Consider the following 24,824-nt stretch of genomic DNA (forward strand, 5'->3'; position numbering starts at 1 on the left):
GTTAGTTGGGAGAAGGATGGGTGAGACTTGGGTTAGTTGGGAGAAGGATGGGTGAGACTTGGGTTAGTTGGGAGAAGGATGAGTGAGACTTGGGTTAGTTGGGAGAAGGATGGGTAAGGTGAATTCAGAGGGTGTAGTTATAGCAGAAGATTTACTACATCATCATCATTATACCATCTGCCATTCATATAATGCTGTAAGGTTGTCAAAGAACTTTACTCCACAACTTATGGCATATGAGCCTTATACAGCTAGGGGACACAATGCACTTGCAATTAAGAAGACCTGAGTTCCAATTCCACCCAAACCCTTACTCTCTGTGTGACCCTGGACAAGTCACCTAACTTCCTTCAGCCTCATTTTCTTTTTTTATAAAATGGGGATCATAATAGGACCTACCTCCCAAGTTTTCTGTGGGGATAAAATGAGGTGTTTGTAAAGTACTTTGCAAGCCTTAAAACACCATATAAATGCTATTATTCTTATAACCATATGAAATAGGTATTGTCGATATTATTGTTCCCGTTTCACAGGTGAAGAAAACAAGGCTCAGAGATGTAAAATTAACTAGAGCTCATTATGGTCAGGCAGCTAGTAAATATCAGAGGGGCCTGGAACATAGTAAGTGCTTAATGCATGCATGTTGATTGATTTGGATTCCATTCTACCCCTCCCCCCACTTGGGGGCAATCAGAGTTAAGTGACTCGCCTAGGGTCACACAGCTAGTAAGTATCTGAAGCTGGATTTGAACTCAGGTCCTGCTGACTCCAGGGCTACTCCTCTATCCACTGCACCACCTAGCTACACTGGAATTTGAATCCAGGTCTTTGCCCCAATCTGCTATGTCACATTGCCTTTCAATAAGCCACATTTTTATAGTGCTATAAAATTCACAGAATGCTTTCCTGACGTTGGCCTCCTGGCCATCCCACGAACAAGACATTCCATCTCTCAGCTCTCGGCATTTTTGCTGACTGTCCTTCATACCTGGAATGCTCTCCTGCCTCTGCTCTGACCACTGACCTCCCTTTCTTTCCTGTCCCAATTAAAGTCCCACCTTCTACAGGAACCCTGCCCCAACCCCTCTTAATTCTAGTGATTTCCTTCTTTCAATTACTTTTAATTATCTCCCATTTATCCTGCATATAGCTTACTCTGTCTATATTCGTTTGCATATTGTCTCTTCCATTAGATTGTAAGCTCCTTAAGGACAGGGACTGTCTTTTGCCTCTTTTTGTATTCCTATCTCTTATCACTGTGTCTGGCACACAGAAGGTACTTAATAAGTGTTTATTGATTAATTGATTGACAACAGCCTTGAGAGAGGGAGTTATTAACTCCATTTTATAGATGAGGAAAGCAGTCCTCAAAGAAGGCAAATGACCTGTCCAGGGTCGTACAACTCGTGAGTATGAGTCAGAATTTGAACCAAGCATTCCAACTCAAAGCCCCACTTTGCACTTAGGAAGTAATGGGAAATAATTTAGAAGAGGAAGAAAAAGAGGGAAAAAGGCATTTATTAAGTGCCTACTATGTACCAGTGCTTTTTTACAAATTTTAACTCATTTGATCCTCACAACAAACCTGAGAGTGTAGGTGCTATTATTATCCCCATTTTACAGTTGAGGAAATGGATGAAAGTGAAATGACTTGCCTAAGATCTGAGAATGGATTGGAACTCAGCTCTTCCTGACTTCAGATCCAGTGCTGAATCTAATGGAAGAAGCTGCTAGGGGCAAGATTGCGGGGAGTTCCGAACAGCAAGCTAAATGTCTTGGACTTCAGGGAACTGCTCCCTGAAGGGTGGGGGGGAAGGGGAAGAGGAGGAGGGATGACATACACAAAGAAATATCTTAAGAAGATGAATTAGGAGAAAGAGCGAAGTTAAGAGACTATCGAAAGAATTCAGGTGTGTGGTAATGAGAACCTTGGTTTCTGTGGATAATTTCTCTACCTTTTTGACAGTTAAGGCCCTTTCCTGGCTTAGGTAAACAGTGTTGTAAGTGGACAGACCAGTAGCTCTGGAGTCAGAAGATCCAGGTTCAAATCCTGTGTCCAATGCTACATGTGTGGTTTCAGATAAGTCAATTAACCTTGCTTGGCCTCAGTTTCCCCATGATCTGTAACATAAGAAAGCTAGAGGAGATAGTCCCTGAGGGTCCTTCCCATTATAGATCCACCATATTACTATCCTCTTCTGCTCTTGACATTCCAGCCAAATTGTATTACTTGCTGTTTCCTTACCCTCCATGCCTGGAATGCCCTCCCTCCTCACCTGTTCCTCCTATGATCTCACTTCTTTCTAAGCTCAACCCAAGGGCTATGGCTTACATGAATCTTGTCCTTATTCTGCCAGAAATTACTTTTGTTTTCTATTCACTTGTGTGTTTACACGTTGTTTCTTTCAATAGAATGTAAACTTCTGCCAGAAATTACTTTTGTTTTCTATTCACTAGTGTCTTTACATAGAATGTAAACTCCTTTAGGGTATGGACTCTTTTGTCTCTGTCTTTTTGTCATCTGTACCCAGTACAGTGCCTGGCACATAGCAGGCCCTTAATAAATGCTTGATAAATAAATGAACGATACCATCTAAAATTATTTCTAGCGTTGGGTTAGACTCAGCAGAGGGCAGAGCATCCAGCCAGGGACGTCTTTGCCGCATGTAAAAGCTTCACACAAGGAGAGGCGAAATGTCTTTTTGTTGTTTTTCGTCTGGAACTGTGATTTCATTGGTCTGGAGAACTGGCATTGAGGCACTTCCCTCTGCCAAAGCAGCTCAGCATATGTTCTGCAACCCACAGCTTTTAAAGAGCTGCCCAGGCATGGAGATGGAAGACCTGTCAGCACTAGAGTAGACCCAGGACTTCCCAATTCCAAAGAGAGCCCTTTATCCACTGTGGGTCCATGTTGCCACTTGAGGTAAGCTTGAGGCAATAGCATCTATTACCTGCAGGAACAGTCTATCAAACAAACTAAACAGCTTCAAAAAACGGACTAAATCAATTCAAGGGGACACATCCATAATGGAGATACTAAGGCAAGTAGCATGTTTATCACCAGCTTTTCAGCTTGACACAAAGATGGATAGCTATTTTTAGAACATGCACTTTGAAGCCACTATCAGAGGTAGACCCCTGAAGTTGGAAGACCCATAGATCTGACCTTGGGTACCATTTTGCATTTTCCAAATTCCAGAAGATATGAACTACTCCCATGTTGAAAACCTTCAACTGAATTTACTTTCAAGTTTCATTGATTTTTTCAACAGTACAGTTATTTCCCTCCATACCAGCCCACTACATTGAGAGACAGGTGACTGATGGTATATGCAATATTCCCTGCTCATAGTCCCCTTCTCTCTACCAAGGATAGGGAGGCATTTCATCATGTTTTCTGTTTTGTTTCTCTCATGTACTTCTAAAGCCCCCTCCTCCACTATCCCCCAACCCAGCTTTCTACTTCTAGCTCTAGGAATAGTAATCCGATCAATATTACCATTCCAATCAATTGTACTATGGCTCCACTCATCATCCCTGTGACTTCCCAAACCAAAACACCCTTCCCTGGTCACTTAAAAGAATGTAAGCTTCTTGAGGTCAGGGACTGTCCTGCTTTTTGTATTTATATCACCAGAGTACAGAGTATAGTGCCTGGTATGTGGTAAGCACTGATAAATGCTTTTTTCATCCATTCATTGTGCATGTTGTTCTCTTAGTTCTGTTTATTTCCCTCTGCATCAGTTAATGTCTTCTCATGCTTCTCTGAATTCCTCATAGGCATCATTTTTTACACCTCAATTTGTTCAGCTATTCCCCAATTGATGGGCAACCACTGTGTTTCCAGTTTTTTGCTGCCATAAAAAGTGCTTCTCTGAACATTTTGTTACATACAGAACTTCTCTTTTTATCATTAACCTCCTTGGGCTATATGCCTAGTAACAGGAATGTTACTTGACCCTGGGTCAAAGGCTGTGAATGGCTTGGTGACTTTTCTTGCACATTTTGAATTTATTTCCAGACTGGTTAGACTAATTCATGTCTCCACCAGGGATGCTTTAGAAAGTCTGTGTTCCCACAGTGACTCCAACATTGACCGTGCCCCCCTTTTTTGGTATGTAAATATGATAATTCTCTCTCTCTCTCTTTCTCCTATTTTTGTCTCTCCGTCTCTATCTCTCCACACATGCACAAGCACACACATATACTCAGAGTGTCCCCAAAATCTTAATGCGGTTTTAAGTCTCAATAATTCAAAAGTATAAATACCACAAACATTAAAAAATCATCTAAAAAGAGGCAGCTAGATGTTGTAGAGGATAAAACCCAGCCTCAGACACTTACTAGCTATGTGACCCTGAGCAAGTCACTTAACCCTAATTGCCTCTAAAAAAAAATCACCTGAAAATTTAATTATTTAGTTCAGGGCTTTTTAAACTTTTTCTACTTGACCCCTTTTCATCTTTCAGCAGCTTTCCTTGGCATTGTCTGGCCTGAGGGCATGTGCAGTGCAAAGTGCACATGCTTTGTGTTCAGAACCAAGGCTGCAGCGAAGTTGTGAGATGCAACACAGGCAGGCACTGCCAGAAACACCTCGGATTCATTATGCATTTGATTTTTAATTAATATTTGGTTGTTATGCATTCAGAAACCTTTTCCTGTTGCCAAATTTTCCCTGACCCCATCTGGGGTTACGTTCCACAGTTTAAGAAGCACTGAATTCTATGTTTACTTAGTTCTGTGAGTTTTGAAAAATAATTTTAAAATTTTATTAAGATGTGGCACCTGCTATTATTCATTGTACATGATCCCACCTGTGGAGCTCGAAGGGACCTCAGAATCCCTTCTGAGGGACTAAATCTGAACCAATGCCCTGATTTTTACAGATGAGGAAACTGAGCTCCAGGGAGTTTAAGTGATTTGCCCAAGTTCCCAAAGGAAGTACCATATTTCACTGCATAATCGGCTCACCCTGTTTTTTTTTTCCAGTCCAAAAATTGGTTTATAACCTTTCATTTCATAATCATTGCATGGTATAATTCTGTTCATCATGCTGCTTAAAAGGCAAACAGAGTAGCAATGTATTCACTAGTGGCATATGGATCCGCATTTACCTCTTGCGCATTGCGAGCCTGCGAGCCTAGAATTCTCAGAATACTCGCATCGTCAGTGTATTTCTGAAAGCCAACTTGTGCGGTTTGTTTCGAGTGCTGCAGTACTAATGGTACTGTCACTCAACCCAATGAAGAGCCATGGGTACAAGGGGAGCAGGTGGGCAGGCAATGCTGCCATGAATAAGTCATGTGATATGATAAGACTTGCATCTTCCTGCGCTGAGCTGCACAGTTCGTCTGTCAGTGATACAGTTTAGGAATAAATTATTTTTAAGTAATACTGGCACAATTTAAAAAAAAAAAAAAAAGCTTCACATAATGGTCACATCTCACTTTTTTTGCAAAAAAAATTGGCATAAAATCTGTGATGATTATATGGTAAAATGTGGTAAATGATAGAGGAGAGACAGCCTCAGGTCCTCAGGCTCCAATACTGGTGCTTTTTCCATGGTGCCTCCATGACCTTCTCTCTCCCTCTACCCTACACACTAACGCCAAAGAGATTTTCCTACACATAGATCTGACCATATAACTCCCCTCCTCAACCACGATCAGCAGCTCCCTATTGTCATCAAGATCCAATATATACTTTTCTGTTTAGCTTTTAAAGCCCTGCATGAGCTGGCCCCAGTGCACCTTTCCATTTTCATTGGACATTACTCCCTCTCTCATGACAGCTTATTCCACCTCACAAGTTACTCTGTGATCCAGCCAGAACTGTTCCATCTCCCAACTTTGTGCTCTGGTACTGAGTGTTCCCCAAGCCTGGAATGCCCTTGCTCCTTCCTCTGCTTCATAGAGTTCCTTCCTTCCTTCCTTCCTTTGAAAAGAGGCAACTCAGGGACAAATGATGTGCCACTTTCTGCATGAAAACTTTTTCTGATCCTCCAACTTCCCTCCTAAATGAGCTTGTATTTACCCAATTTGTTAGTATATGTGTAGATATCTCTCTATATACACATTTGTATTTATTTATTAACATGACATTTATGTTTTTATATTATATATAATGTGTTTGTTGTCCTTCCTATTAGAATGTAGGCTCCTTGAGACCAGGGATCATTTCCTTCTTTGTGCAAGCCTAGCACAGTGTAGACAATTAATAGTAGCAATAGTAGGCAATTAATAAATACTTGATTGATTAATTGATTCCAATTTCTTGTAAATCAGAATTCATCTGGTGACATAGTGGACAGTGTTGAAATTGGAGTCATGAAGACCTGAGTTTATACCCTCCCTCAGACATTTCCTAGATGTGTGACCACAGGCAAGTCACTTAACCTTTTGGTGCCTCAGTTTCCCTATCTATAAAATGGGGATAATCATAGCACCTACCCCCCCCAAAGATTGTTGTCAGAATCAAATGAGGTAACACATGGAAAGTGCTCTGCATACGTTAATAGGCTATCTAAATGCTAGCTATTATTATTATATCATCATCATATCTACATGTTAACTGTTATTATCCCCCATGGATGCTGCTCCTGGGAATACAATGCCTTGCTCTCCTGTGGAGGGGGCAGAACTAAGTCTTGTACCATGAGCCTCCTGCAATGCCCCTCCCTTCTTCCTTTTGAGTAAACATTCTGCAGAGGAACTGGCTTTGAGGTAACTGGGCCAAGAGGTGTAAGTCTTGTGCCCAGAGGAGGCCACCAGCCAACTCAAGGGCCCCCTGGGAAATGTAATGATTTCACTAAGAAGGCCTGTGAGCACTGTGCCCAGGTGACTGGAATATCAGAAGCCTGGGAGCTTACTGGGAAGAGGTTTGCTGTGGCCTTGGACAGTTCTAGGGTTTGGGCAGGAGAAGGGAGATTGAAAGCAATCAGATGCACATCACCATCATTCTCTTTACCAATGGAGGTAATGTTGTTGAGAGCACAAACCCAGGGAGACTGGAGAGGAGGAGTCAGGTTTTAATGCCAGGCTTGGAGTCTGAAGACCTGAATTTGAATCATGACTGCCATCTGGGAACTGTGTGATCTCTGGAGAGTAACTCACCCTTTCTGAGTAAAAGGGGATGATAACACTGCATTACCCAGCTCCCAGGATTATTGACAGGAAATCACTTAGTTACCTAAGAGTCCTATAAAAATATGAATTGCTGTCTTCATAATGATAATGATTATGTCCAGGCCCAGGGGAATCTGGGCCAGTGCTGAACAATTCCATCTTTCAGGTTGTTATCACTGGAGGAGAATTTAGAACCTTGGTGTGAAGCTTTAATGATAAGAATAAGAATAGATGATTATAGCCTAGAGTCAGAGAATCTGAGTTCAAATCTTGGCTCTGTCTCTAAGTACTTGTGAGATTTTAGGCACTCTGGGCTTCAGTTATCTCCTCTGTACAATGGGTGGGATGGGCAACATTGAAAACATTGGTACATTGGAAAAAGCACAATTCTGAGGACCTTTCCCTGATGTTTATAGTGATAACTAGCATTTCTATAGTGCTTTAAAGTTTGCAAAACATTTCACTTCTCCAATTTGATCTTCATGACAAACCTAGGAAATAGGGGCTATTATATCCCCATTTCACAGATGAGGAAACTGAGGCTCTGAGAGGTTAGGTGACTTGCCCAGGGTTACATAGCTATTGAGTTGTCTGAGGTAGGATTTGAACTCGGGTCTTCCTGCCTCCCAGTCCAACACTTTATCTGCTGTCACCTAGCTATCTCCTTGGGCAAATCACAACCTTCCTGGGCCTCAGTTTTCTCATCTGTAAAATGGAAGAGTTGGACTAGATTTCTACTAGCTCTGGATCTATGATCTATGGACCGTTTGTTTTGGAATGTGCGGAGAATTAGACTGGAGAAAAGGGGCAGGGGATAGAACCACCAACGAGGATGGACATTTCCATAAGGATAAACTACCCTCACCCCTTGAGAAAGAGCAATTCAATTCTACATTTATAGAGCACCTACTGCATACCAAGCAATGAGGGACTGAGTTAGATTGCCCCCACAATTCAAATTCCCAACTAACACAGAGAGCCATAACTAGCCATTTTGGCTAGTTGGACAGAGACTCTGAGAAGACTGACTGCTACCATTGTTCTTTCTAGTCCCAAGTTTCCGCCTTCCTTTGCGTCCCTGGTGCTTAACAAAGGGTCTGGCATACAGCAAGCATTTAATAAATGTTTGTAGATTCACTGACCAATAAGCTCAGCTATTCTTGTGCTTCTGAAGACTCGTCAGTACCTTTTAAATTTTCAGCACCCTGGGGCAAAGCTCTGATTGCCTCACCCTTGTTGCAGCCACAGCACCCCTAAAAGCATCCTAATCTTGCATGCGTTTTGCACAGAACAGCGTCCTTGATGGCATTTTGGCTTGGAAGCCAGAATTTAAGCTCCATCTACTAGAAAGGTTTCATAAAACAGACAGCAGGATGTAGACCAGGGCTTCTTCAGCATGTTTGTGCCATGGACCCCCTCTGGCAGTCTGGGAAAGCCTATGGACCCCTTCTCAGAATTACACTTCTTTTTTTCACTGAGAAGGAAATTTATTTGATAATTCAAGATCCATGTAAACAATTCCTTTGCCCACAGAAAATGTAATCTAATCATTAAGCAGAAGAAATAACAAATCATGAAAGAAGAAAATGTACAATCTGTTCAGAATTACACTTTTAAATAATTGAAAGAAATAATACATTTCAGGTAGAAGTCTGTGCAAACAAAGATGTCATTGTTTTTTCATCTAAGTTCGAGAGGCCCCTGAAATCTACCCTCAGACCCTTAGGATAAGAAGTGCTGTTGTAGAATAAAGAGCACTGGAGTTAGAGTTAGAAGATGTGTATTTGAAATCTGACTCTGCCACAGTTTATACCTGTGTGGCTTTGGGTAAGTCACTTAAGCTCTCTGGGCCTCAGCCTCCTTTTCTGTAAAATGAGGAAGTTGGCCTAGGGGATTCTCAAGTGCCTCCCAGCTCTGAAATCCTAGGATTCTGAGAGTCTCATAAAATGGGAAACCAAAGGGAATTGCCAGCCAGGGAGCCTATCGGTACTCTCGAAAATTTTAGTGCCTAATATGGAAATATGTTTTACACAATTACACATATATAACCTATATAAAATTGCTTATCATTTTAGGGAAGAGGGAGAAGAGGGAGGGAAGGAGAAAATTTTCTAAATTTTCTAAAAATGAGTGTTAAAAATTATCTTTACATATAATTTGAAAAATACTATTTAAAAATTGTTTTTCAGTGCCCTGTGGCAAAACCCTGGTTGTTTCACCCTCGTTGCATCTATAGCATCCCTAAAGGTACCACCTTGAGGAGTGCTGTAGCCCAAAGTGAAGGCCATTTTCATCCCTACCTAGGGCTTCATACAGACACCACAGAGCCAGTGATAGGAGAGGCTGGCCAAGACCGTGGCCATGATGGACCAATGCTCTCCAAGGTTTATTGCTGTTTGAAAGGAAAATGACAGCCCAACCCTTCTCCTGGCACTTAGTGGGGGAAGAAATCTGCTCGCCAGGCACAGGCCTCCAAGAAGAACAATTCTAAGAGAGAGCAGAGAGGTTTCTCATTGAAAGTCAATCACTTACCACATTGCAGGCCCAAAGCATATAGATTGCAACAGCCTTAATGACTGGAGCTACCCAGCCAGGAAAGCCCAGAAGATGCCAAGGGGCATTATTTGGACTGGTCTGTGATTTCATCGATACTGGGAGCTTCCGGCACAGATTGGCGCCTTCTCCATGTTTTGTGGTCTTAGAGAGGGATGAAGTGGCTGTAATATTCATCTAATGATTATAGCTGGCACTGCTAATTTAAAGTTTAAAGTCTACAAAGTGCTTTATACACACTGTTACAGTTTACCCTCACACCAAGCCTGTGAGATACCTTCATTTTGGGGACGAGGAAACCAAAGCTCACAGAAATGGTCATAGGATTATAGACTTCTATCTGGAAGAAAGAGACCTTACTGGTCATTTAGTCCAATCCTCTTATTTTACAGACGGGGAAACTGAGGCCCAGAGAGTTAACATAAGTAGTAAGTGGGGGAGTAAGGATTTGAACTCAAGTTCATTGCTCCAAGTGTCCAAGGTCATCCAGCTAGTAAGCAGCAGAGTTAGGATTCAAATCCACATTTCTTTGGATTGGCAGGTTTGCACCCTTCCCAATATACCATCTTACCTCTAAGAATCTTTAGTTTTTGGTCAGGTCTTATGATTTCATTGGTGTAGAGAACTTCCAGTGAAGAGATTCCCTCCACCAGTGAAGACCAGTATCTCCTCTACAACTTAAATGGTCTTAGAGTATTGCCTGGGGGTACTGAGGTATTAAGTGACCTGTCCAGGGTACCATGGCCGATATGATATGTTAGAGACAGGGCTTGAACTCAAGTCTTTCTGACATTGAGATTGGATTTCTACTACACACTAGTGATCTTTGAAGAGGGAGCCATGATTTGACCCCGAGGGAACCATGGCATTGTCTTGACTATTATGATCAACCAATTGGAGAGTAGGGAGATGGGCTACATTCCATCTTACATGTAAGAGTCAGTCATGAAATCTGTCTCTGACACAACCACACCCATGCTTATTCCCCAATGCTCCCCTATGCTGTCTTTTCCCTCCCTTCCTTTTCTCACAACTGTGTCTTCTCATAATTTTACCACCATCCACAGTAGCAGCTGCACAGGGACCATTGGGAAAATTCCAGACCCCCAGAACATTCACCCTCTGTTCCCTAGATCACCTCATGCCTACAGCAGGTGCTTCAGGGAGATTGGGCTCTGGACCCCCCCCCCCACAATCTATAATGAAGAACTCCCCCTCCTCCCTTTTCATTTTGGGTGGGACACAGTGAGACTCTCTGGATTGCCTTATCTTTCCTGCCAAAAACCACTCCACCCTTCCAAACTTCGCCTCTTCTATTGAAGGCACGACTCTCCTTCAGCTCTTCACCATCCCTCACCCCACATAGCCAATCAGTGGTCCAATCTTACTATTTCTGTCTCCACTATCTGTTCCTTCTCTCCACTCAGAGAGCTATCGCCCTTGCCGGTTCTATCAAAATAGCCTCCTAATTGATCTCCTGGCCTCAAGTCTTTCCCATCTCCATCTATTCTCCACACAGCTGCTGAAATGCTTTTCTTTAAGCAGCAGGTCTGACCGCATCTCTTCTCCACTCAATACATTCCATTGGCTCTCTATTGCTGTCTGCATCAAACATAATGTGTTCTTTAGCTCATCTTTTTTTAATCCCTACCTTCATGTAAGTTTTATAATGCATGTAATTATTGGTAAAGCAATACAATAAGAATGAACAAGTAAGTAAAAATAGTTAATAATTGAAACTCGTGAAATAACTAATAATAAATATAACAAACAATTATTCACATAATGGGGGTGAATGCAAAAGCTGATGACAGTGTATGATCAAAACAAGTTTGGAGAGCACCTAACTACACAAACTGCTTCAGTAGCTTTGCCAAGAAAAGCCCAAATGGGGTCACAAAGAGTTGGACTGAAGATGACTGAACAGTCATAAACCATATACTACCCTTCTTACATATGCTCTCCTGTTTTTGGAGAGTCAGGTCAGGGATAACCTCATAATGGTTTCTGAATGATAGCAGAGTCTCACAATAGGCTTGATTACTCAAATAGTCTTTACCAAAAATAAAATGGAAAAAAAAAATCACCTTTCCCCCAAGTGGAGCTTGGCAGGCACGGGCTGTCCCAGGCAGCAGGGCAGGCGTGATTTCTCTCATCCTTTCATCTGCTCCTAATAAGAACCAGACACATTTTTTTTCTTTAATGGAGTTTCATTTTATTGGGGGATAAGGGAGGGAGGAGTTGGGGTTGTTGGGTTTTTTTTTTCCTAGGAGAAATTTCTCATGAAATTGTTTGTTTAACCTATATAGAGCCAGTCCCAGGCTGTATAAACATACTCTCTGGATACTAGGTCAGCTGACAAGCATACAGAATGCCCAGGCAACAGAATTCCATTCAAAGCTTGAGGGAAGCAGGAGAACTAAGGGGAGGAGGGCTACTGTCTCCTCTCCCAAGTTATGACTTTTTAAGCAAGTCATAGAATCCTAGGTGGGCAGCTAGGTGGTGCAGCAGATAGAGCACCAGGTCTGCAGTCAGGAAGACCTGAGTTCAAATTCAACCTCAGACACTTACTAGCTGTGTGACCCTGGGCAAGACACTTCACCCTGTTTGCCTCAGTTTCCTCATCTGTAAAATGAGCTGGAGAAGGAAATGACAAACTATTCCAGTAACTTTGCCAAGAAAACCCCAAATATGTTTACAGAGAGTCAGATACAACTGAGACAACCGAACAACAAAGAATCGTAATATTTAGAATCAGAAAGGGCTTTAGTGTAAGGCCTTTGTTTTACACATGGAGAAACTGAGGCCCAGTGAGAGTAAGTGACTTGCCTAAAGTTACACTGGTAGTAAGTAGCAGATTTGAACCCAGGACCTCTGAATCCAAAATCAGTGCTTTCCCCCCTCTGTCTCATGTGACTAACTCACCCTTAAGACCACTGACATGGGACAGATGGCAACTCCAAAGTCTAAAGGGATCTCTCAAGCACCAAGAATGAATTCTTGTTTTGGTAAAGACCTGTAATAAGTCATCAGACCTACCCACCAGTGGCCATGTGGAAAGAGCACCAGGATTAGAGTCCAGAGAAAGCTAGACACCAGTCCAGCCTCTGGCACTTTAGGATCATCCTGGTAGAGCTGATGCGGCTGAAGTGAGCTACTTACCCAGTCTCCTCATTAAACAGCTGAAGAAACTGAGCAGTGTTCATTAGCCTAAGGCCACATAGTTAGTAAGGGGGAGAACTGGGATTTGAACCCAGATCCACTGACCTTAGGATGATAATAATACCTATAGTAACTGTAATGTCTGTAATAACATACAGGGTGGTTATAAGGAACAAAAGTGGTAAGAAGGCTTTTGAAAACCTCAAAACACTGAATACATATCAGCTATTATCATGGAAAGAGGTAACATGGCATAGTGAGAAGAAAACTATCCTTGAAGAAAAAGACCTGAGTTCAAATTTCCCATGATAAATACTGGTTGTGTGACCTTGGGTAAATCATTTACTTCCTCAGTGCCCCAGGAAACTTTCTAAGAGTATACATTGTAGCAGGGTAGGGTGCATCTACATGGATAGAGGGAGTTCCCTCCTTTAGGAATTTCCTAAAACAAAAAAATCATAAGTTTAGTCCTTGTCTCTATTATCAAATAGCTGAGTTAGGATTTGAACCCAGGTCCTCTGACTCCAAATCCAGTGCCTTCTCCACTATACCATGTTGCTTCAGTCCTCCTCCCTGAATTATTATCATTAAAGTTGATGTTTGTATGTATTAGTAAGGTGTTTTGCCAACTAAAAATATTGAAAAGTGAATGAAATCCATGTGAAATAAGACCCAAATAACCATAAAAGAAGAAATCTAGAAAATCAGAGGAGAAATAAAGTGAAAAACAAAAGCCTATATAGTTGATAAAGAAAACTAAAAGCGATTCCTTTGAAAAGACTAACAAAATCATAAACTTTTTTTAGCCCAATCTGCTCAAAAAGAAGGAAGAGGAATTAAATTATCAAAATAAAAGGAGAAACAAGTCAAAATCACAATAAACAGAGAGAAAATAAAAATAATGATCAACTTTACACACAGTGTCTCATTTGAGGGCAGGAATTATACTTTTTGTCTTTGTATTCCCAGAGCCTAACAAAGGGCCTGGCACATAGGAAGTGCTTAATAAAGCAATATTTGACTGATTCTCATAACAATGTGCATTAAGAAATATAGGTATTAGGGCAGCGAGCTGGCTCAGTAGATAGAGCACTGGCCCTGGAGTCAGGAAGACCTGAGTTCAAATCTGGCCTCAGATATGTGACATTTACTAGCTGTGTGACTTTGGGCAAGTCACTTAACCCTGATTGCCTTGCCAAAACAAAAAAAGAAAAGAAAAGAAAGAAATACAAGTATCATTATCATCACCATCATTATTATTCCCATCTAGAGAGGAGCAGTTTCTTGCCCACAATCACATAACTCATAAGCAGATGAGCACCAAAGCCAGTATTTGAACCAGTCTCTTCTGATTCTGAATCCAACGTGGATATGAGATCTCAGAATCAATCCTCAAATCAGCAAGAGTCCCTGTTGCCAAGAATGAATTCTTTTTTTTTTTTTTTAGTGAGGCGATCGGGGTTAAGTGACTTGCCCAAGGTCACACAGCTAGTAAGTGTCAAGTGTTGGGTCTGAGGCTGGATTTGAACTCAGGTCCTCCTGACTTCAGGGCTGGTGCTTTATCCACTGCGCCACCTAGCTGCCCCCCAAGAATGAATTCTTAATGCTTAAAAAACTCATTACTAAATTAAGGCAACCAGACATGATAATTAGAAAACTCATCTTGGAGTCAGAAGGACCTGGGTTCAGGTTCCACCTTTGACACACGATGGCTTCATGATACTGGGCAAATCCATTAACCTCTCAGTGCCCTGGGCAACTCTCTAAGACTATGTTGCAGAGCAGGTGCTGATCTCATTGGTGGAGGTAATCTCTTTTTTTTCTCTTCCCCCCACCCCCAGCACTTCATAATATTTTATTTTTTCCAATTACATGTAAGGATGGTTTTCAACATTCACTTTTATAAGATTTTGAGTTCCAAATTTTTTTCCTCCTCCCTCCCCTGCCTCCTCCCCAAGATGGCAAGCAATCTGGTCTAGGCTATACATGTACAATCATATTAAACATATTTCCACAATAGTCATGTTGTGAAAGAAGAATCAGAACAAAAAGGAAAAAACACAAGAAAGAAAAAAAGAGAAAATAGTATGCGTTCAGGCTCCATAGTTCTTTCTGTGGATGTGTATAGCATTTTTTCATCTTTTGGGATTGTCTCAGATCATTGTATTGCTGAGAAGAGCTAAGTCTATCATAGTTGATCATCGCACAATGTGGCTATTACTATGTACAATGTTCTCTTGGTTCTGCTCACTTCACTCAGCATCAGTTCATGTAAGTCTTTCCAGCTTTTTTCTGAAATCCACCTGCTCATCATTTCTTATAGCACAATAGTATTCCATTATATTCATTTACCACAACTTGTTCAGCCATTCCTCAATTGATGGGCATCCCCTCAATTTCCAATTTCCTGGCCACCACAAAAAGAGCTGCTATAAATATTTTTGTACATGTGAGTCCTTTTCCCTTTTTTATGATCTCCTTGGGATACAGACCTAGCAGTGGTATTGCTGGGTCAAAGGGTACACACCCTTTTATAGCCCTTGGGCAGAGGAGTGGAGGTGATTTCTTCCCTACATCAATGAAATCACAGGTCTGGTCTGAGTAAGTCATCTGTCTTTCCTTCCGCCTCCTTGGCACACTAGACTCAGATACCTTTAGTCTTCCTGCGAGATCAATTTAAATAGAGAGGAGAATCTGTCCCTAAAGACCTAGTCCTTCACCCCTAAGACTCTCTCCTGGTAATTCAGCCCCTTGGCTCAGAGCTTCTGAAGGCTAAATTCTCTCTGTCCCAATCATCATAAATCCCATAACAAAGACTCAGAATCACAGAGCTCCTCAGATTGATAAAAAAAAAAAAAAAAAAAAAAAAAAAAAGCTCTCTTTACTTCCACCATCCACTTTCCCGTTAGGAGTTTCAGAGAAAGGAAGGAAGAAATACATTGGTCTTTTTCAGCTGGCAGAGAACTCCCCAGGTCAGTTTGTTTCTCTCTCTGCTTTCTCAAGTCCTTCCAGACAGCTAAGAACACAGGCATACACCCCTGCTGCCCTGTTACTTTGGAATAAAGTCATTAATAAATGATAGCCCTTCCCCAATGTAACATTGTTCTCCCAGGTGGCCAATTTATAACATTGTTTTCAAGGAATCTGCTACCTCTGGTAATGTTGTTTCTCCTGACATCCTATTTTCCTGGAATCAATTAAGAACATTAGGTGGGGTGTGTCTGGAAAGTCTGTACATGGAACCATACATAAAACCTGGAACTGAAAGGGTCCCTAGAGACCATAGAGTCCAAAGACTCCATCTTACAGATGAGGAGATGGCCAGAGAAGAAGCCACAACCTTTCCTCCAATGTTAATCAACCTTGACTGTAGAGAATTTCTTCTGCAGGGCGATCTAAAATCCCTACAATTCATTTTTTAATCGTAGTAAATTTTTGATATTATCCTTTTTTTTTCTCTATCAGCTAAATTACTCAGTGCATCCTTATCCTCTTCCCAGAGAGCCATGTCTTATAACAAAAAAAATAGAAGGCTGGGGGTGGGGCGGAAGGGGAGGAGAAACATTTCAGCAAAACCAACCAATGCATTGAAAAAAATCTAAAATGACATGCAATGTTCCAGACCCCCTCTGCAAAGAAAGCATCTTCACAGTTTCGATCCATTTTTGCTTGCCTCTTCTTTGTCAGGTGAGGAGATGCTCACTGACTCTGCCCTCTGCCCACACCTACTCCCAAACAACTAATCCCAGCATGTTTGTGATCCAGCCTTCCTTTCTAGACTCATTTCAAATGACTCCCCCTCATGCATGCTACAGCCAAATAAGCCAGCTTAGTATTATCTGAGCTCAGTACTACATTTCTAGCCTCCATGCCTGCTGCACAGGCTGGTATCCATGCCTGGAGTTCAATCTTTCCTCTTGTCTGCCTCTTGCAATCCCTAATACCCTTCAAGGTCTAGCTCAAGGTTCACCTTGTACATGAGGTTTCCCCCCTAAGTTATGAAGTGATGTGGAGAATGGTGTAGAGTGCCGGACATGGAGTCAAGAGGACCTGCTTCTTCTACCTCTAACATTTCCTAGCTGTATCACCCTGGTTAAGTCACTTAACTAATCTAAGCCTCAGTTCCTTCATCTATAAAATGGGGAAAACAGCACCTTAGACACAGGACTGTTTTGAGAATCAACACTTTAGAGGTAAAAGGAATTTTAGGTGCCATCTAGTCTAAACCCCTCATTTTACACATGAGGAAACTGAGGCCCAGATGGGTTATGTGATTTGTCCAAAGTCACACTCTATTACATGTCAGTGGAAGAATTTGAATTCATGTTGTCTTGATTTCAGGTCCATGTTGTCTCTCCAGATAATTTATATAAAACACATTACAAACTTTGCAGCACTGTATAAATATCTGCTATTTGTCCTCCCTTCCTCCCATCCCCAATGACTTTCTATGTATTTTGTATAGAATTTTCTGTGTGCATGTTATTTCTCCCCAGTAGAATGTAAGCTCCTTGAGGTCAAGGACTATTTCATTTTTGTCTTTGTATCTCCAGCACTTGGTACATAGTAGGCACTTTAAAGAAATTTATTGAATTGAATAAAATTGAATCCTCTCCCAGACAATTCCCTCTCAAGATTTCAAGGCCAAAATAAATGGGAAAAACAAACATCCCCTTGCAGAGAATAGAAGACTTCATGATATCTAGAGAACAAATGCAGACCCTGACAGATTCTTTCTGCTTCCACTGTCCCTTTCCCAGCTCCATCCCACCCCCCCCAAAAAAACCAACATTATGGCCAAATCAGGGGCACTAGAATTTGTAACTTTAAGTGCTGGGAAATTTCCAAAGATCTTTTGCAATGGCCAAGGCAATCCCACAAGATCAGTTCAGTTTTATAATTTTAACTTGCCTAAGAGGAAGAGGAAACACAGAGGCAAAATTGGGTCATAGATGACCCAGCTCTCTTGGTCTCCTCAGTCAAGGGAATGCCAAAATTCAGAAGAGTTGTATTTTCGGCCTGAGCCTGGGAAGTCCTCTTGGGAGGAAGTTCTTAGTAGGTGGGGTAGGAGTTAGGTAAGAGGGGAGCAACAGAGCAGGGAGAAATCAACAATCCATGCTACAGGCAAAGAATAACATAATGAAATGGGAAGGCTGGACACTCAGATATGATATCATACTTTAAAGTTCTCAATATAGTCATAATGATATATTAACATGAGGTATTCTATATTCATATAGAATAACACAAATTATAATAATAATATGAGTACAGATGCTCAGATTGGTAGGGAGCCAGTCGCAAAGATCTGGAATCGAGTCCTGACTCTGACTCATACAAGCTGTGTGACCTTGGGAAAGTTACCTAACCTCTTCAACGCTACCTGTCAACTCTCTAAGACATAAACTGCATTGTTGAAAGGAATTCTTTACTGAGGATTTCCATACTGATAAAAATCACAAATCTAGACCCAACCCATGAATATGGGCATAATTTGTGTTAAAATAATATTATGGGTATAGTTATTATATGTAAGGAGGGAGGATTTCCCTGTCACTCATCCCCTTAGGTTTCAGCTAAACCAGATTGCTTTGCTATTCCCTTATTTCTTCCTGCTTCCCTCACTCTCCATGCCATGCCCCAGATTTGGAATGGATTCTCCCCATCACTGTTTCCATCCTTCCAAAACCCCATTCAGGAGACACCTCTCCCATGACACCTGCCTTGATAGCCTCATCTCTAACGATCCTTCTCTGCATTCTGGGTTGATCCTTCTTATGCACATTGTACATAGCTTTTCTGATTTGGTTACTTGTGTGTATATCTCATCTACCTTCTAAACCAAAAGTTACTAGAAGGTAGGATCATTGAATTTCTGTAGCCTCAGAACCCAGCATGGTCTCTTGCATATAGCAAAAGCTGAAATGTTTAGCTGGATGAATAATATCTTGCTGTGATTTTGGGGAGGATAGGAAGGAAACAGACACAGGTTACTGACTTCTAAGGTTTCTTCCATACTTAGAACTGCAGGGAAATCGATAAAGAGGCTGTTTTTAGAGGTAAAGGAAGGAGAGAATAAAGATCTTGACATTCCATGAAGTCAAAGAAAAGCTAACTAGTATGTTATAGTGGGGATTTCTTTCAGGAATAGATTGGTCTCTATGATTTTCTGAGATCCAACTCTTAATATGCTGTTATGACTTCTTGATGTGGTAAAAACAATTTTGAGCTTTCCCCTGATATCCAGCAAACTGGCTAAAATGGTTACAACCAATATAATTTATTGTTGGCAGGGCTGGGAACAGACACACCCTCTAGTACATTGTTATCGGAATTTTCAATCTGTATGGGTTCTATCCTTTTGGAAAACAATCGGGCAATATATTCTAAGGTTTACAAAACTTGTCATACCCTCTGACTCAATAAACCTCACTAATAGGACTAAGTATATTATTAAAAGGGGGGCAGAAGAAAAAATCTTCCTGTCAAAAAATATTCATAATGTTTTTATTTGTAATAGTGAAAAATTGGCAATAACCAAAGTGTTTAACAACTTCGGGATAGCTGAATAAACTAGGATATATTGTGTAATGGAACACTATTAGGCCATAAAAATGACAAATATGAATAACAGGGGAAAAATTTAAAGAAATATTAAGTGATATGTAGCAAAGAAAGTAGAATTAAAACAGTATATATATTTACAAAATAATAGCAAGAAATTTCAGTGAGTATATAGAAAAAAAATTGGATGGGGATGTGAAAAAATAGGTTATTGTTAAAATTTTATATTTTGTTAAATGTAAGTAAAATACATTTAAATATATTGCACAGTATGTGGCATTACATTTGTTAAATATAACAAAATCCATATTTTGTTAAAATTTCTATTTTTCTTCAATCAAAATGCAAACAGGTCAGTTACAGTGAAGATTTTATGCCTCATTTTGTTTGCTGGATTGTACTTATCGGCATTAACTTTAGAATATGCAAAAGTATTAAAAATATTTTAAAGAAAAATGACTGACCACTTAACCCTGATTGCCTCACCAAACAAAACAAAAAAAAAGAAGAATAAAAAAGAAAAATGACTGACTTCAGGTTAGGAGGGTGAAGCATGGAATTTTGAAATCCACATCACATACACAAGTTGAAAACTTGATAGAGGATGTTTGTTTTCTTGAAGAGTTAGTTGATCATAGATTTGCAGATTTAGAGGTGGAAGGGACCTTAGAAGTAATCTGGTCCAGCCTCCTCTCTTTGCAGATGAAAAAACTGAGGCTCTGGGGAGGTTAAGGAACTAGCCAGGAAGTGAGTGGCCAAGCTGAGATTTCTATCCAACTTCTCCAGAAAGGAAGCTTACTCCCATTTATCCCACCAGGGCTCAAATGATCCATCATTGGTGGTCAGACCATATCTAAAGTATTATATTCCCTTTAGGGTGACCTATCTTATGAAGGACATTCATAAGCTTGAGACCATCCAGGAGATGGCCACCAGGATGGTGAAGAGCTTTGAATCCATGTTTCATGAAGCTGAAAGAATTGGGGCTATTTTGTCTGGAGAAGAAAGGGCTAAATGGGGCCATGATGACTATTGGCCCAACAAACAGAGAAGAGGGGTGAGATTCCTTCTGTTTGGCCCCACCCATAACAGTGGGTGGAAGTTACAAAGAAGCAAATTAGATTTGACATCAGGAAAAATTCTTAATTATTAGAGTTGACTCAAAGTAGGATGGACTGCCTCAGGAGGGAATTGATTCCCAGCCACTGGAGGTCTTCAAGGGAAGGCTGAATGACCATGTATCAGCAATGAGTTAGAGGGTTGGCCACTGAATTCCTTTCTAGCCATGAGATTCAGTCTCTGAGAATACCTCCCTGCTTTCAGGAGGCCACCTGTCCTGAGCAGACTGTTGCTTGATAGACTGCCTTCCTCCTCTCTTCTCTTCTCTTCTCTTCTTCCCTTGCTTCTGCTAGGAGAAAGCCATTTACTTGCACTCTTGAATTGAACACAAGGTAATTGAAACACCACTTTAGAAACTCCCACACCCATCACTTTCCCTTAACTCCCTTTTTGGCTCAGCTACTCAGGGGCAATTCTGTTCAGAAAGAAAGAGACTTTTGAAACCACATTTTCCCATTATAAGCTTGTTGAATTGAACGGAAGTTTTGTTCATTAGCCTTGTGGTTGGAGTGGATGCAAGGCTTCTCATCAACCTCTTTATCAGGAAAGGACTTTCCCAAGAGTGTCAAACGCCAGTCAACAAAGATGAAAACTCTTCCCAGGTAAGGAAAAAATTGGGACAATTATCTACAATGCACAGAAGGCTAAATTTAAGAGGTAAACAATTACAGAGGGAGGGGGAAACAGGTCTTGCTAGGCAAAGTTAGAATGTCTCAAACGGGAAATTAGAGCATTTCCAACAACTGGTTAGAGTGTTTCAAACAGGTGAAATTAGAAAGTTTCCAAAAGTGAAAGGAGAGCATTTCAAAAGGAATGGGAATCCCAAAATCACAGTTTCTAATGTTGGTGTGAAATCAGATCTGTTCTCACCTCTAGATTTGAGGAGTGGAAAATATGCATTTGGTTTTAAGTGAAACAGAAGGTGGGGAGAGAGGTCCTTGGACTTGTTTGTTTTTTTTTTTCCATCTTGAAACTGGAAATATTTTAAATATGATTGGGGGGATTTCCATCAGTCACAATTTTAAATTTCAAGCCAGAATATTACCTCTAACCAGCAGGAGCTTTCACCACCTTTGCTACTTATAAAACCCTATTGCTGACAACATTATCTTTCACCTAAGTATCAACCAGGCGAAAAGGGGTGTCTGAGAACTTGGGGGTTCAAATTCCTGCTAGAAGCACAGTAGATAGAGTGTTGAGCCAGAAGTCAGGAAGACCTGAATTCACACCTGGCCTCAGACACTTCCTAGACATGGCAAGCCACTTAACCTCTGTTGTCCTCAGTTTCCTTAACTGTGCAATGGGGATAATAATAATAATGCCTTCTTTGAAGGGCTATTTGTTTGGGGGGCAAAAAAAAACCACAATACTTAGCACAGTGCCTAGCATAAAGTGGGTGCTTATTAAATAGATTTTTATTAAATAAATACTTATCACCTTTGTCTGATCTTTGTGACTTTGGGCAAGTCACTTAATCTCTTTGGCCTCAGTTTCCTCATCTGTAAAATGAGGTTAGACTGATTGGTATTTGAAATGCCTCCTTGTTGGACATTTATAAGGATGTTAGTTCATTTGAGGTGGTGGGATACAAACTCCTGGAAGGCATGAGTTGTTTCACTTTGTCTTTGCATCTGACGGGAGCCTAGTACATAGTGGCCACTTAATAAGTATTTGTTGAATGAATAATCCTTGATGACAACCGCTCTGTAAGCTAAGGACTACAGAGAGCACTCCCATTTCACGGATGAGTAAACTGAAGCTGGGGAGACGTTAAGCAACTTGCCCAAAATCACACAGCAAGGTTTTCTTGGTTCCAGGCCTTACCCACCACCCAGTACCCAACACTGATCCTAGTCCTTTGCTACACAAAGGAACTTTCAGTCCTTGACACTTGTGATCTTGAATAATTGAGCACAAATAAGATCTGCCTCATTCTCTGGGTCCTTTGGCAAGGGACCTGCCGGGCTTGGCTTTTTTGTTTTTTTTGAACCTCAAGCCCTCAAGTCAGGCCCCAAAGCGCAGCTGGTCCCTGGTAAGGATGGAACTATTCTCTAACCAAGAAATGGTTTCCAAAAACAAACTAGGCAGAAGGGGAATTACTCCCCTCAATGCACATTCACTTCTCCCTTCAGCTCTGAAATTGAAGAAAAGCAAATAGGGAAGTGGAGACTGACCCAGTGTGAACTCCCCTGAGACAGCAAATGGGGCTCACTGGCTGAGGAGCCCACTCTGTCTTTGCACGTGTGAGTGCCCAGCAAGGGAGGGAAAGGGAATGGGGCCATGCCTGTTGTGTGCTGTGGCCACTGAATCCTCAGGCACAGCAAATATTTGTGGCCCCATTTCACAGACCCAGAAACTGAGGGCCCAATAAAGAACAAAAAGACCTCTCTCCTGATGGGGATAGTGATCAGTCAGTGGCAGAGCCAGACTGGCATGGAGACTGCCCTTGCTCTCTGACCAGCCTTCTCCAAAAGGTCTTTGGCCCGGTGTGAAGCTCACAGTGTGAACTTTGTGCTATCTCCCATCTCTGCACCTTTGTAGGTGACTGCAGCTCACACCTGGAATGCCTTCCCTCCTGACCTCCATCTCTTAGATTCTGGAGTTTCTTGCAAAGCCCAGTTCAAATGCCTCTACATAAAGCCTTTTCCAACTCCCCCCAACAGTGTACCCCAATCCACTGTTGGTGCTCTCCCCATTTTGATATTACTTTACATTTATTTATCTGTGTACATGCTATACTTCCTCTCACCCACCCCACCCCTATCATAGAATGTGACCTCCTTACAGGCAATCAAACAATCAGCATTTATTAAATGCCTGCTATGTGCCAGGTACTAAGTGCTGAGGATACAAAAAAGAGGAAAAAGTCAGTCCTTGCCCTCAATGAACTTACAATCTAAAGGCAGAAACTATTTGGTTTTAGCAAAATGCGTTGCACATAGTAGGCACTTAAACATCTGTTAAATTGGATGAGGGAAATGGAGAGAGGAGGGAGACCATGGGATCATAGGTTTAGAGCTGGAAGGGACCTTTGAGGTCAACTAACACAACCCTCTTAATTTCATGGGAAGGGAAATTGAGGCCCAGAGAGGAAAAGGGACTTGCCCAAGGTCACACTGGAAGTGGTCTGAGTAGGACTTGGACTTCAGGTCTTCTAAGTTCAATCTAGTTCTCTTTCTCCACTATACTACCAGGCAGATGCCATACTTTTGTGGTGAATTACTGACTTTTACTCTCCATCATCATCTCTCCCTTCTAGAGGCCCCCCCCCCCCCCGCCACACTCATATCCTTCAATCAGTACTACTAAGTACAAAGGAGAGCCTAGAGTCTAGTTGGACCTACCCTAGTATGATCGTATAGTATGGTGTGGTGCAAAGAGGCCTGGCTATGGTGCCAAAGACTCTGGGCTTGGAATCTCAACTAGACCACCTCCAAAATGGACCTGATGGGCAGGTGGAGTGTCTGGTGTCTGACTCTGGCACAGTCAGAGAACTGATGAATTAGGCTCCAAGTTCCAGGTCCAAGAACAGAGTGTGGTAGGAATCAAATCCTAGAGGTGCCATTCCTGTCTCATTCAGTGGGTGCAAAGAGCTTTGTAAACCGTGAAGCAACATGTTTTACAAACATGCGCCTGGCACAAAATAGGCCCAAGCTATTATTAATATTATTATTTGGACCAGATCTCTGATTTTATTGCCATAGGGAGCTCCCGGGGGAGGAAAACCTCTCTATCAGTGCAAATCAGCACCTCCTCTATAATAAATCGATGGGTTTGGAATCTGGAAGACTTGAGTTCAAATACTGCCTCAGACATTTGTCACCCAGGGCAAGTCACTTAACCCCTGCCTGCCTCACTTTCCTCATCGGTAAAATGGGGATAACAGCACCTGCCACACCCGTTGTTGTGAGGATCAGATGATAAGATATGTAAAGGTTGCTCTCTCCCCAGCTAAGCACCTCTACCTGATAATCTTTATCATCAGCATTATCACTGTTGAGACATTGAGACAAAAGGATCTGCTTTCATATCTGAAAACTGGGGACCAATCCTTCTTTTTTATTGCTTTAGCAGAACACTGGAGGATGAATCAGGACTGGGTAGCTTGGTAGCTCTGGTGTCACCAGGGGCCCAGAGCATTATATCAAACAACCCTACATGAGAAAACTAGACTGAGCTCTTTGCAGGGAGGAATTATTTAGCTCTCCTTGTATTCCCAGAGGCTATGGAGGGGCCTGGCACAAGGTAGGCCCTTTTTTATATTCTTGTTGACTGATTGCTGGCGACTTTCTCCACCTTTCC

At 41.6% G+C, this 24,824-nt stretch overlaps 1 protein-coding gene across 2 annotated transcripts in view; it reads right to left on the minus strand.

Annotated features, from left to right (window-relative positions):
• PIK3CD (phosphatidylinositol-4,5-bisphosphate 3-kinase catalytic subunit delta) overlaps positions 1-24,824 on the minus strand; it is a 72,345-nt gene that overhangs the window by 46,205 nt on the left and 1,316 nt on the right. For both annotated transcript variants that reach the window (XM_027843858.1, XM_027843856.1), the window contains exon 2: positions 11,765-11,847. The gene's annotated coding sequence lies outside the window, so the exon portion shown is untranslated. The remainder of the gene's footprint in view (positions 1-11,764; positions 11,848-24,824) is intronic.

This window comes from Vombatus ursinus, unplaced genomic scaffold, assembly GCF_900497805.2.
Source record: "Vombatus ursinus unplaced genomic scaffold, bare-nosed wombat genome assembly UNPS02014932.1, whole genome shotgun sequence".
Taxonomy (NCBI): Eukaryota; Metazoa; Chordata; class Mammalia; order Diprotodontia; family Vombatidae; genus Vombatus; species Vombatus ursinus.